Genomic DNA, 12,096 nt, shown 5'->3' on the forward strand with positions numbered 1-12,096 from the left:
GGTCATCATCATTAGCAGCTGGTTCCTCTAGCCCCTGAACCATTTAGCCCGCTCAACAAAAATATGTTAATGACCATTTAAAAATATTTTGTTATGAGGACTGGAGAAGTGATTCATCAATTAAGAGCATGGGTTGAAGACCTGGGTTCAATTCCCATCACCTTCATGGCAGCTCACAGTAACCCCAGTTGCACATAGAGAAGCAGTAAGCGCTTTTAACCAATGAATGATCAATACAGTCCCTCCCTCTTTTATAAAATATTATGTGTGCATGATGTATGTACTGGCACAAGTGCCACCATTCACGTGGAAGCCAGAGGACAGCTTTGTGGAGTTGATTCTCTCCTCTCACCTTATGTGCGTTCTGGACTGGAACTTGGGTCTCTGGTCGGCATGACCAGAGCCTTTATTTGTTGTGCCCTTTTTAAAAATTAGATCAGAAGAGCTTAATCTAGAAGCCCATGAGCCCAGTTCAAAGGGGATAGGGACTTTTCTTCTTAGCACTGGCTGTCAAACCCAGGGCCTTGCACATTCTAGGCAAACACTCCATTACTCTCAGCTCAATGGTGCATTAATTTGCATGAGCCAAAAAAATGGCATGGCATAACTGTTATCTCCCAACTCAAGCTAAAATTTAGTCTTTCTGTATAAATGGAGACAGTGGGACTGGAGAGATGGCTCAGCCATTCAAAGAGCTTGTTGCTCTTGCAGAGGACCTGGGTTCAATTTCCAGGACCCACATAGCAGCTCACAACTACCTATAACTCCAGTACCAGGAGTTCTAATGTCCCCTTCTGGTCTCTGTGTAGTTCACAAACATACATGGGAAGACAGAACACTCAAGCACAAAACAAAAAAATTAATAAAAATAAACAGACAGACAAATAAACAAATACGTGAAGACAGGGTCAATGAGATGGCTTAGAAGATTAAAAAAAAGTCTTGCCTCCAAGCCTGATGATCTGAGTTTGATCTCAGGTTCCACATGGTAGAAGGAAAGAATTGAATCTTATTATCACACATACACACACACACGCACACACACACATATATACTGGCACAGGTGCCCCCACACAACCACACAGCAAGTAAATGTAATAAAGTTGTTAATAAAATAAAAAAAATACTTTAAAATATAAAATCGAATGAAGATGATAGGCCATGCCAGTTCACAGCACCTGCGACGTTTCTGCCAGCAGAAATTAGGCTGCTTTCTTATCCAACATTACACACATTACAGTGCTTGTGTACATTTCAGAAACACCATTTACGTTCATCACTGCTTTAAAATGACTGTGCTTGAGGCTAGAGAGATGACTCAGTGGTTAAGAACATGCGCTGCTATTGCAGAGGATCCAAGATCCTTTCTGAGCTGTTGTCAGACAACTCTTAACCACCTGTAACGACAGCTCCCGGAGGATCTGATGCCTCTAGCGTCTCAGGGCATCTGCATTCTCATGCATGGACACACACATAGTCACATAGTTAAGAATAAAGCAGATCTTGAATTTTTTTTCCTATTAGACCTGACCTAGATCCTGTTATTTAATAGAGTACTGCTAAAGCATGTACCTACCATATGTTTAAGTATTGATAGCTTTATTTTTACAAAATTATTTACTTTTATAATCTTATGCTTTTTGTTCTATATAGCTGAAAACATTATAAGAAAAGAGCTCATTGGCTCAATTGACTGCCACTGGGATTGGAGGAGGATTCTGTGGCACAAAGTATACACAACACACACCCTGTTAATGGTGGTAAAAGTATTTGTTTATGACATTCAAATTCTTTTTTGCATATTTATTTACTATAGATACAGTATTCAGTCTGCATGTGCGTCTGCAGGCCAGAAGAGGCACCATACCTTATTACAGATGGTCGTGAACCACCATGTGGTGGCTGGGAATAGAACTCAGGACCTCTGGAAGATCAGCCTGTGCTCTTAACTGCTGAGCCATCTCTCCAGCCCCTGACATTCAAATTCTAAAAGCCTGAGCTGTTAGAAATGTCTGACATGACTTTGATTTTATAAATGTATTTGTTTATCCATCTGTATACACATATATACATTTTGTGTTGTATATGTCAGTGGAGACACATGCATGCCTATAACTAACTGAAGGTTTCTCTCCTGCCCTTCAGTTCCCAAATAACCCTTCTGAGGCTTAATATTAATTACAAACTGTTTGACCTTTTGGCGCAGGTTTATTTTTAACTAGTTCTTACAACTTAAATTAAACCTATTTCTATTACTCTATATTTTACCATGAGGCTCGTGCCTTGTCACCTCCCATCTTCTCCAGCAACTGTTGTCATCTCTCTGACTCTGCCCTTTTTCCCCTGTATTTCTGTTTGGATTTCCTGCCTGGCTCTATTTGCCTGGCTATTGGCCAAACCAACTTCTTTATTAACCAATGGTAATAAGACTTATTCACAGCATACAGAAAAACATCCCACATCACATGCCACTGCAGAGTCTCAAGACCTGAGGATCAGGCATAGGAATGTTGGGATTTCAGCCACTCAACCCCACCTCCTGCTTTCTGTGGGTTCTGTGGATTTGAACTGAGGTCATCAAGCACTTTATCCATTGAGCCACCTCCATAGCCCTTATTTTATCTTTGAGATAGGGTCTCCCGTATTCCATACTCGTGTCAAACCAACTGCATCAGCGAGGCTCATTCCCTTGCCTCCAGTTACTGAATGATAGAATTATAGTCATGTGCCACCATACCCAAATTTGACATGTGTCCCGCGCTACCGTCTCGCCTGCAAGAACGACGCGGGACACTTAGGATCCTTCTGCAGCAAAGCTTTAATGCGTCTTGAGAGGGAGAGCATAAGCTTACATGGTGGAGACCCAGAATGAGGGGAACCCAGCCCTTATAAAGGAAACAGTCCTCGCTTCTGACGTGTCACTCTTGGATTGGTCCGCTGCCCATTATCCCAGATGATGCCTCGGAAGTAGGCAGGGACGCAGCAGTAGTAAATTACCAAGCACATGCGCTGGGATTAAAGGCGTGTGCTACAACACCTTGAACTCACAGAGATCTGCCTGTCTCTGCCTCCCAGGCATTGGGACCAAAGGCGTGTACTACCACACCTTGAGGTCACAGAGGTCAATCTGCCTCTGCCTCCCAGGCATCAGGACTAAAGGCGTGTACCACCACACCTTGAGGTCACAGAGGTTAATCTGCCTCTGCCTCCCAGGCATCAGGACTATAGGCGTGTACCACCACACCTTGAGGTCACAGAGGTCAATCTCTACCTTTGTCCCTAGAAGCGATGGAGAATGTGGTTGCGGCCCTCCACAGACATGAACATACATGGTTCTCTTTGTGTCCCTTGAGAATGCCACGATGCCTGGTTGTCCTGCCATTGGTGATGAGAGGTAATTACTGGGATAAAGAGGGTAAAGCCCTTTTTGCTTTTGAATGCTAGGTGATATTACTTGAGTAGTCAGTATCAGAGCTTGGGGCCTGGCTGCTCTAACAAGCCAGGCTTAGCCTATTCTCAATAGGTCAGCTTAACAGACACATAGTAGTAAAAAGCAGAGAAAAGCTATTTAATGCTAAGCAGTGTGGCTACACTGGGAAAGGAACAAATTATGTGTTCCATTAGCACCCTCTCCCAGTTTATCTTCAGGATTCTGACATGAGGTTTGGGTTTATGGAGAGGACAAGAGACGCACATAGTGTAACTGGGGCACTGAGATGATTCAGTGTGTAAAAGCCAAGCCTGACAACCTGAGCTTGGTCTCTCTCTGGGACCCATATGGTGGAAGCAGAGAGACAGCTGTTGCCAAACATTATCCTCTGACCTCCAAATGCACGCTATTGTGGCATGCCCTCTCCTTTTACCTCTCCCTCTCTCTAACACACACACACACACACACACACACACACACACACAGGCACACAACACATACACATACACAAAATTAATATGTAATGAAAAAATTTAAGTAGGTATGCATAACTAAGCAGTGTTGGCCAAAGTGTGGTCCCTGTTTGTGGTGGTTTGAATGATAATGCCTTCCATAGATTCATATGTTTGAATACTTGGTGGTGCCCACCTCCATTGGTGGAAATGTTGGAAAGGATTAGGAGGTGTGGTGTTGTTGGAGGAGGGGTGTCACCAGGGGTAGGATATGAGGTTTCAAAAGACTCACACCATTGTCAGTGTGCCTCTCTGCATCCTGTTTTCTTATCGAGGTGTGAGCGCTCAGCTCTTTCTGCCTAGGTGCCTTTGCTTTGCTGTCATGTCTACTCCTCTGAAAGGCCTGATTAATCCCCCCCCCCCTGCAAACAGACAGGGTTTCTCTGTGTAACAGTCCTAGCTATCTGGGAACTAGCTCCTGTAGACCAGACTAGCATCGAACTCACAGAGATCTACCGCGCCAGCACGGTCTGGAACCACGAGTGTCGGCGGAGGGTGTCCAGGTTGAATAAAATCCACAGAGCACGAGGTTGAGGTGAAACAGCAGCTTGTTTATTGTTCTGCTGGGGCTAGCTTTTATACCATGGCACCAAATGGGGAAGGGGCTGCGAAGGGACTGTCACCTGACCCAAGGAGGAACTCTTACCTGACCCCAGTAGAGGTCAAGGACTGATCACATGCACTCCACCTTCACCTGTCCCCAGTAGGGACTGTCACCTGACCCCAGCAGGGATCAAGGAATAATCACGTGCACTCAAACTTCCTCATCCAACTCCAGGAGCAGAGGGAAGTTAAGATTCTTTGCAGATAAGCACCTCAAATGGGGGCAGGGAGATATAACTCGGGGTAGCAATTCCCACAGAGATCCAACTGCCTCTGCCTCCCGAGTACTGGGGTTAAAGGCTTGAGCCACCATGGCCTGGCTCAAAACATTTTCTTTTATAAGGTGCCTTGGTCATGGCACTCTGTCACAGCAGTGGAAAAGTGAGTAAGACTCTGATACAGCCTTGTCTATATAGCAATTTTCAGGCCAGCTAGAACTCCACAGTGAGACCTTGTCACAAAGCAAGTTTTAAGAAGGTGGGGGAAGGTAGTTTATACTAAGTCCTGGTTTCAAACCCCAGCAACCCCTGCTCCACCACCACATTAACAAACACAAGAACTAGATTAAACTCATGAGGAACCAGGGTGTATCCACCACTCAACTTCTACAGTTATTAACATGTACCCAATCTTGTTTCTTAAGTACCCCTTCTTCCTTCCTCCACAAAAGATATTTACACACAATTCGAAGATAACATGTCTATATTCATTCTATAATATTAACTATAACTCTGAAACCTTTCCCTCCACACACTATTAGTACATTTTCTTTATGTCTTTTATTTAGTCAATGTTTAGATTTCCTGACTGCCTCATACATATCAAATCAACATCTAAAGAAGGGCCAGGTATTTAATGCAATTAGGATGTCTCTGTCTAGCAGAGAACTCAGAAAGCTGAGGTGGGCCTGCCCAGGTAGTGTAGTGAAACTGTGTCTTTAAGATAAATAAATAAATAAATAAATAAATAAGAACGGATCAGTTAGGTCTGTAGTGATGGAACTAGGGAGCAAGAAAGACAAATAAGCCTTTATATTCTTGTTTGTTTGCTTTTATTTTGTTTTTGTTTTTTGGTTTTTCGAGACAGGGTTTCTCTGTTTATCTCTGACTGTCCTGGAACTCTGTAGATCAAGCTAGCCTCGAACTCACAGAGATCTGCCTGCCTCTGCCTCCCTGAGTACTGGGATCAAAGGCATAAGCCACCACTGCCCAGTTTATATTCTTGAAAAAAACAAAACAAATGTTGATGCTGGGAGACCTGTGGCCTGGCTGCACTAGTAGAACCATGAACCTTTTGAGAAGGAGGATGACATTTAGTTTCTCTATTTCGTTTAGGAGATACTTCAGAACAGAATAAATTTGAAATCAAAATTACTAACCAACTAGAATGCAGATTATATTCATTTCCAGCAGCATCTAGAACAAAATACTAGAGCTAGGTCAAGAGAAATGGATGTTTTCACAGTTTAGGGGCTGGAATGAAGGTGTTGATAGTGTTGATTTTCTGAGGATAAGGACACAGAATCCATTGCATGAGTCTCCCCAAGCCTCTGGTAGTTCGCTGATAGTATTTGGAGTTCCTTAATTCATGGAAACTACGCTGCGTTCTCTGCCTTCATCTTCACAGATGTCCCATTTGTCTGAAGGGATGTCTTTGCCAGATTTCTCCTTTGTGTTGAGGCCAGCGGTCGGTCATACTGAATTTGGAGCCTGCCCTGACTTCATCCAAACTAATTCCATCTATCCATGACACTATTTCTAAATAAAGTGACTTTCTGAGATTGTGGGGATTAGGGACAGGAGTGGGGGAAGGTTGGCCAGACATACACTTCTGTCTATTACACTGATTTGTACTAAAGAGATGTATGGGATTTTCACTGTGTTCTCATCCTTAGTTTACAGCTTGCTGCTTCTCTGCTGTCCTGGAAAATTCCATTCCTCTGATCACCTAGAGTCTGAGCATTTCCGTAACCAGACTCTCGGAGTATCTTCCTCCCCTCTTTGCTCTCCTCCCCCTCCTCCTCCTTGCTTTGTTCTTTGTTATTTTGCAACACCGGGCTTGGTGATTTCAGGCAACTGTCCAGGTTTTGTCTTTCGAAATCTGAAACCGTATTTTGAATTGATGATAACAAAGTAAATTAACTGTGGAGGACATTTAAGAAGTGCTAAGGGAAATGAGCAGTGGTGGTGTGCGCCTTTAACCCCAGCACAGCAGAAACAGGTGGATTTTTGTGAGTTTGAGCTCAGTCTGGTCTCAAGCATGAGTTCAGAGTTCCAGGACAGTCAGGGCCACACAGAGAAGCCCTGTCTTGAAACACTAAAAACAAAACAAAAAAGAATCGCTGAAGGATGACTGAAAATATTTAAGAACTTGGAACTGTCAATTTAAAAGCAACATTTTACTCAATGGGAATTGTTTTGGGAAAAATCTATAAAGAAAGGGACCTCTAAAATGACAAAAGATATTGCAATTTCAATCACTAACTTTAATAAAAAGAAAAGGTGATTAAAAAGCAATAACAACAACAACAACAACAACAAAAACACCTAATAGTGGCTGATTGCGTATTGTCAATGCAATCTTGCTTTTTTGTTTGCTTGTTTGTTTGTTTGTTTTCAAGACAGGGTTTCTCTGTAGCTTTGGAGCCTGTTCTTGAACTAGCTCTAGTAGACCAAGTTGGCCTTGAATAGACAGAGATCCACAGCCGCGCAGTCAATGCCATTTTATAGTAGTTTAGAAAGATATTGGCACTGCTCTCCAAATCAACCTTCAAAACCACAGACAGAATTAAATGAAAAATAAAGATCACTTACGCAATGTTAGTGAACTCTGTGATTTCATTAATTTTTCACATCACGGTACTCTCGTTACCGTTTCACTTCAGACCGCCCTTAAACAGAACATTGAAATAGAAATAAAAGGTTTACCGCTGGGCGGTGGTGGCACACGCCCTTAATCCCAGCACTCAGGAGGTAGAGGCAGCCGGATCTCTGTGAGTTCAAGCCCAACCTGGTCTACAAGAACTAGTTCCAGTACAGGTTCCAAAGCTACAGAGAAACGCTGTCTCGAAAAAAACAAAAAACAAAACAAACAAACAAAAAAAAAAACAGGAAAAAGAAAAAGAAAAAAATTACAGGCGGAATAGCCTTTTAGGATTTCTGCTGCTTTTCGTTTAAGTCTTTCTTATTTCTGTCCTTTCAACCACGAGGGCTCCAGGGACAGAATAACGAACCTTAGACCCTGTTGAGTAAATGTTCCTTTATCCACTGAAACACGCCATTACTAATGCTGTATTTCCACACCAGCTTCATCTGTATGGTTGTTTTAGAACTGGATTGTTTGACAAGTAGATCTGGAAAAGTGAAAACTGAACCGCCCAACGTGGGGCTCGAACCCACGACCCTGGGATTAAGAGTCCCATGCTCTACCGACTGAGCTAGCCGGGCAGTTAGGGACAACTCTTTTCCAGGCACACCCAAAGGAATGACATTATTTTAGTTTGCTTCAAGTAGTATCATATATTAAAATACCTTTTCCGAGCTTTCTTTTTTCTTTTTCTTCTTTTCTCTCTCTTTTTTTAAATATCTTACGAAACAAATTATATTTTGTTTCTGCGGCCAGGAGCCCAAACTTTTGTTGATTAAGAAAATGTGTAAACGGCCCTCTAGCGGTCAGAATCTCCTATTCTCTGAGGTAAAGCAGGGGAAGGAAGCTGGCCTCCTGCGGGTTTGGGTGTCAGTCAACCAGAAGTTTCCCGCGCAGCCAGGAGCTGGGCGTGTGCTCGGCGCGGCCCCAAAGCAGCTCCGGACCAAAGCCCGGGCGAACCCGAGCACCTCGCAGGTTCTAAGAGTTGGTGACACTGTTCAGCTGAAGGGAACTCCCAACCCCTGCTAACCGGTGACTTGAGTTTCATCCCTGAGATCCCTATGGTGGCAGGAGAGAGTGCTCACACTTGTAATTTAAAATACTTTTGAAAAAGAAGCTAACTACATACAAGGCTCAGGAAGCTTAGAAAGAAGGACCAGAAGGTCCTTCGTTTCCCAGAGAGCTCCAACCATGCTTTCCTGAGTCCTCACCAAGCTGGGATGGGCTTTGGGTCACACCCACACTCCTACAAGTAACCCCAATAAACTCACCAAGCTGAACTCAATGGGTGCAATGAATCTGTCGACCTGTGCCCCGTCAAAACAGACTTTTGTTCATGGATCCCAAGGAAAGCTACACAACACCTTCTAAATACATAAATATAAGTACCAACTGCTTAAACCATGGCAGGAACAGTAGGTTAACTGAGTATTCGTATTCCCGTAGGCTAAATTTACCATCCTAATTTAGAAATAGAACATCAGTGAGATAATGTATCGTCATTAGTGACGCCACACAAGGTCAACAGTTTATTCTCGGTTATATATGGTAACTTACATATTTACTGAGAAGAATGACGCTATTTAATGTCACCAGAAACAGTTTACTTGGGGCCAGGCAGTGGTGGCAAATGTCCCAGCACTGCGGGGTGGGGGCAGAGGCAGGTGGATCTCTGTGAGTTCAAGGCCAGCCTGGTCTACAGCAGGAGTTCCAGGACAGGCTCCAAAGCTACACAGAGAAACCCTGTCTCAGAAAAACCAGAAAGAGAGAGAGAGAGAGAGAGAGAGAGAGAGAGAGAGACAGAGAAGAAGGAAGGAAGGAAGGAAGGAAGGAAGGAAGGAAGGAAGGAAGAAATAGTTTATTTGGATCCATCCTCATTTAGATCTTACTGCTCATCTACAGGAAATAAAAGGGAACAAATGGGATAGAAAAACAATATAATGAGGAAACAAAATTGTTGCTTTCTGGCTTGTTTTTGATTTTTGAAAGGGAACTCACTGTGAGCCAGAGATCTGCTTGCTACTCTGCCTTCTGAGTGCTGGGACTGAAGGCGTGGGCCATCATATCTAGCCTCACTTTGGGTTTTGATGGCAGTGCTGGAAATCAAAGACAGACCTTTCTGCATGCTAGGCAGTGCACTGTCACGGAGGAACATAGAGCCCCAGCCCAGAACGATGTCCGTTTCCACGATGTCTTCTAGATTTTAAAAAAAGCCAGAGGATCACAATCTTCATACAGCTATCGACCTGGACAGATTGGTTATGGAAAGGTTTGGGGATCGACTGGAGATATTTGATAGTTTGAATATGAAAGATGAGATAAGAATTGCTGAAGTGGAAAGGTATAGATGTTTGAGTGAGAGCAGACTGCTTAGTAAAATGTCATCTTGCATTTAAGTGAAAATACTAGCTAGGCATGGTGAACGCCTTTAATCCCAGCACTCTGGAGGCAGAGGCAGGCAGATCTCTGTGAGTTCGAGGCCAGCCTGTCTACAAAGCGTATCCCAGGATAGCCAGAAGCCAGAGCTGTAACACAGAGAAATTCTGTCTCAAATACCACCCCCCACCCCCAAAAAACATTTACCATGTGGGCAGTAGGGGGAAAGCATTAGCAGGGAACTGGCTTAAGGGTTATTCTTTTTTTATTTTATTGATATTTATTGAGCTCTACATTTTTCTCTGCTCCCCTCTCTCTCTCTCCTCTCCCCTTCAATCCTCCCCCAAATCCCCATGCTCCCAGTTTACTCAGGAGTTTTTGTTTTTTTCTACTCCCCATGTAGATAGATCTATGTAAGTCTCTCTTAGTGTCTGCATTGTTGTCTAAGTTCTCTGGGATTGTAGTTTGTAGGCTGGCTTTCTTTGCTTTATGTTTTAAAAACCACCTATGATGATAGGTGATATTTGATATGTGATAATATGTGATATTTGATATGTGATAATTGTCTTTCTGTGTCTGTGTTACCTCACTCAAAATAATGTTTTCTAGCTCCATCCATTTTCCTGCAAAATTCAAGCTGTCTTTATTTTTTTTCTGCTGTGTAGTACTCCATTGCGTAAATGTACCATATTTCTCTTATCCATTCTTCGATTGAGAGGCATTTAGGTTGTTTCCAGGTTCTGGCTATGACAAACAAAACCGCTATAAACATAACTGAGCACATGTCCTTGTGGCATGATTGAGCATCCTTTGGATATATACCCAAAAGTGGTATTACTGGGTCTTGATGAAGATTGTTTCCTAATTTTCTGGAAAATTGCCACCCTGACATCCAAAGGGGTTGTACCAGCTTTGGTGCCTGTCCTGGAACTAGCTCTTGTAGACCAGGCTGGCCTCAAACTCACAGAGATCCACCTGTCTGTGCCTCCCAAGTGCTGGGATTAAAGGGTGTGTACCACCACTGCCTGACATTCTTGAGATAAGTTAGACCTTTGACCTAGAGACATCCTCCAGATAAGGTTAGGTAGAGAGTAGAACACCACCCACCACCACACGCCCTCCCAACTGTAGAGGGAGGGAGTCTGCCATATTGTTCCAAGCCCGGGGACACCTGCTAAGCTACGGTAGACTGCAACCTCTGATGAGCGCGGCCTCCCAATCTCTTTCTTTTATTTTATCATGGAAAGGTGTTATAAGTCCTGAGGAACCTATCATCTGCATCGGAAGAGACCAGGCAGTGAACCATGACTTGGTGGTGATTTTAGCAATGGTGGTGATCTACAATTGGAGGAACTGAATAGGCAGGGGGCAAAGCATAAAAATAAAACATAGCATGATTGGAGGAGTGATAAAGGGTAGGAGTCAGGAAGACAAGGGGTTATTGAATCTGCTAAGTTGCTCTAAGGGCTAGAATTTTGAGAGCAAGTCTTTGTGGAGTTTTTGAGGGTATTGATATTAGTTTCAACTTCATTTGACTCATTTACATAGAAACATTTCTCCCCTAATGCCAAGCAAGTCCCTCTGTGTCAGCAGTTATTAGATCCAGTGCTCTTCTGTTTTCCAGCATAGCCCCAGCAAGAGAGCCAATCTGTCCCTGGAGGGATCCAGAACTGTCAGTAGTGGATGTCATTGCCTGATCGAGTTTGCCTCTGGAGTCCTCAGTCAGATGACACGTCTGGATGACAGCCTTTGTTTACAGGCCCGGTAGATCCAAGAGAGACGACAAGACAAGTTTCTATTCCTACCAGTAAAGGAAAGGCTGTCTCTCGCAGTCATCTAGTTTGTAGCAGCAATGGTGCCTCTTCTTCCTCGCGTAGATAAACCTGTGGAATAATCACATCAGGGCTACAGAATCCTGGCAGCGGGTTGTCTATACGGGGGCTATCTTTCCCTTACACCGAAGGAAGAAAGGAGGTGGTGTACAGGTTAAACTGGTAATGGTTTGATTGACAGTACATTGGTGGTCTGGAGGTATAAGCTGGAGAGAAAGATGGAGGGGTAAAGTAGGTATTTGGTCAAAGAGGGAAATATCATGAAGGTCCAGGTAGATGCCATCTCTCTTGGCCGACACTGTTAGTGGTTTGTGGGTACTGCTGCAAGTAGGGGGCAGGTGCTAGAAGCACAGCATATTGAGTGTATAGACTCCAGGACATTGTTGATACGTTTGTTTGTTTTTATTTTGTTGGTTTTTTGAGACAGGGTTTCTCTGTGTAGTTTTGGTGCCTGTCCTGGAACTAACTTTTATAACCA

General features: G+C 43.5%; 1 long non-coding RNA gene and 1 other non-coding gene across 2 annotated transcripts; one reads left to right on the top strand and one right to left on the bottom strand.

The window, feature by feature from the left end:
- The first annotated feature begins 2,910 nt into the window (after nucleotides 1–2,910).
- Nucleotides 2,911–11,639, top strand: LOC125411972 (uncharacterized). Its single transcript, XR_007235434.3, has 2 exons — nucleotides 2,911–3,394; nucleotides 11,411–11,639. It is a non-coding gene; the product is annotated as an uncharacterized LOC125411972 (long non-coding RNA).
- Trnak-cuu (transfer RNA lysine (anticodon CUU)) lies at nucleotides 7,919–7,991 on the bottom strand. The gene has a single exon. It is a non-coding gene; the product is annotated as a tRNA-Lys (tRNA).
- Nucleotides 11,640–12,096: the final 457 nt, after the last annotated feature.

The sequence above is a fragment of the Myodes glareolus genome, chromosome 4, assembly GCF_982192425.1.
Source record: "Myodes glareolus chromosome 4, mMyoGla1.1, whole genome shotgun sequence".
NCBI classification, from domain to species: Eukaryota; Metazoa; Chordata; class Mammalia; order Rodentia; family Cricetidae; genus Myodes; species Myodes glareolus.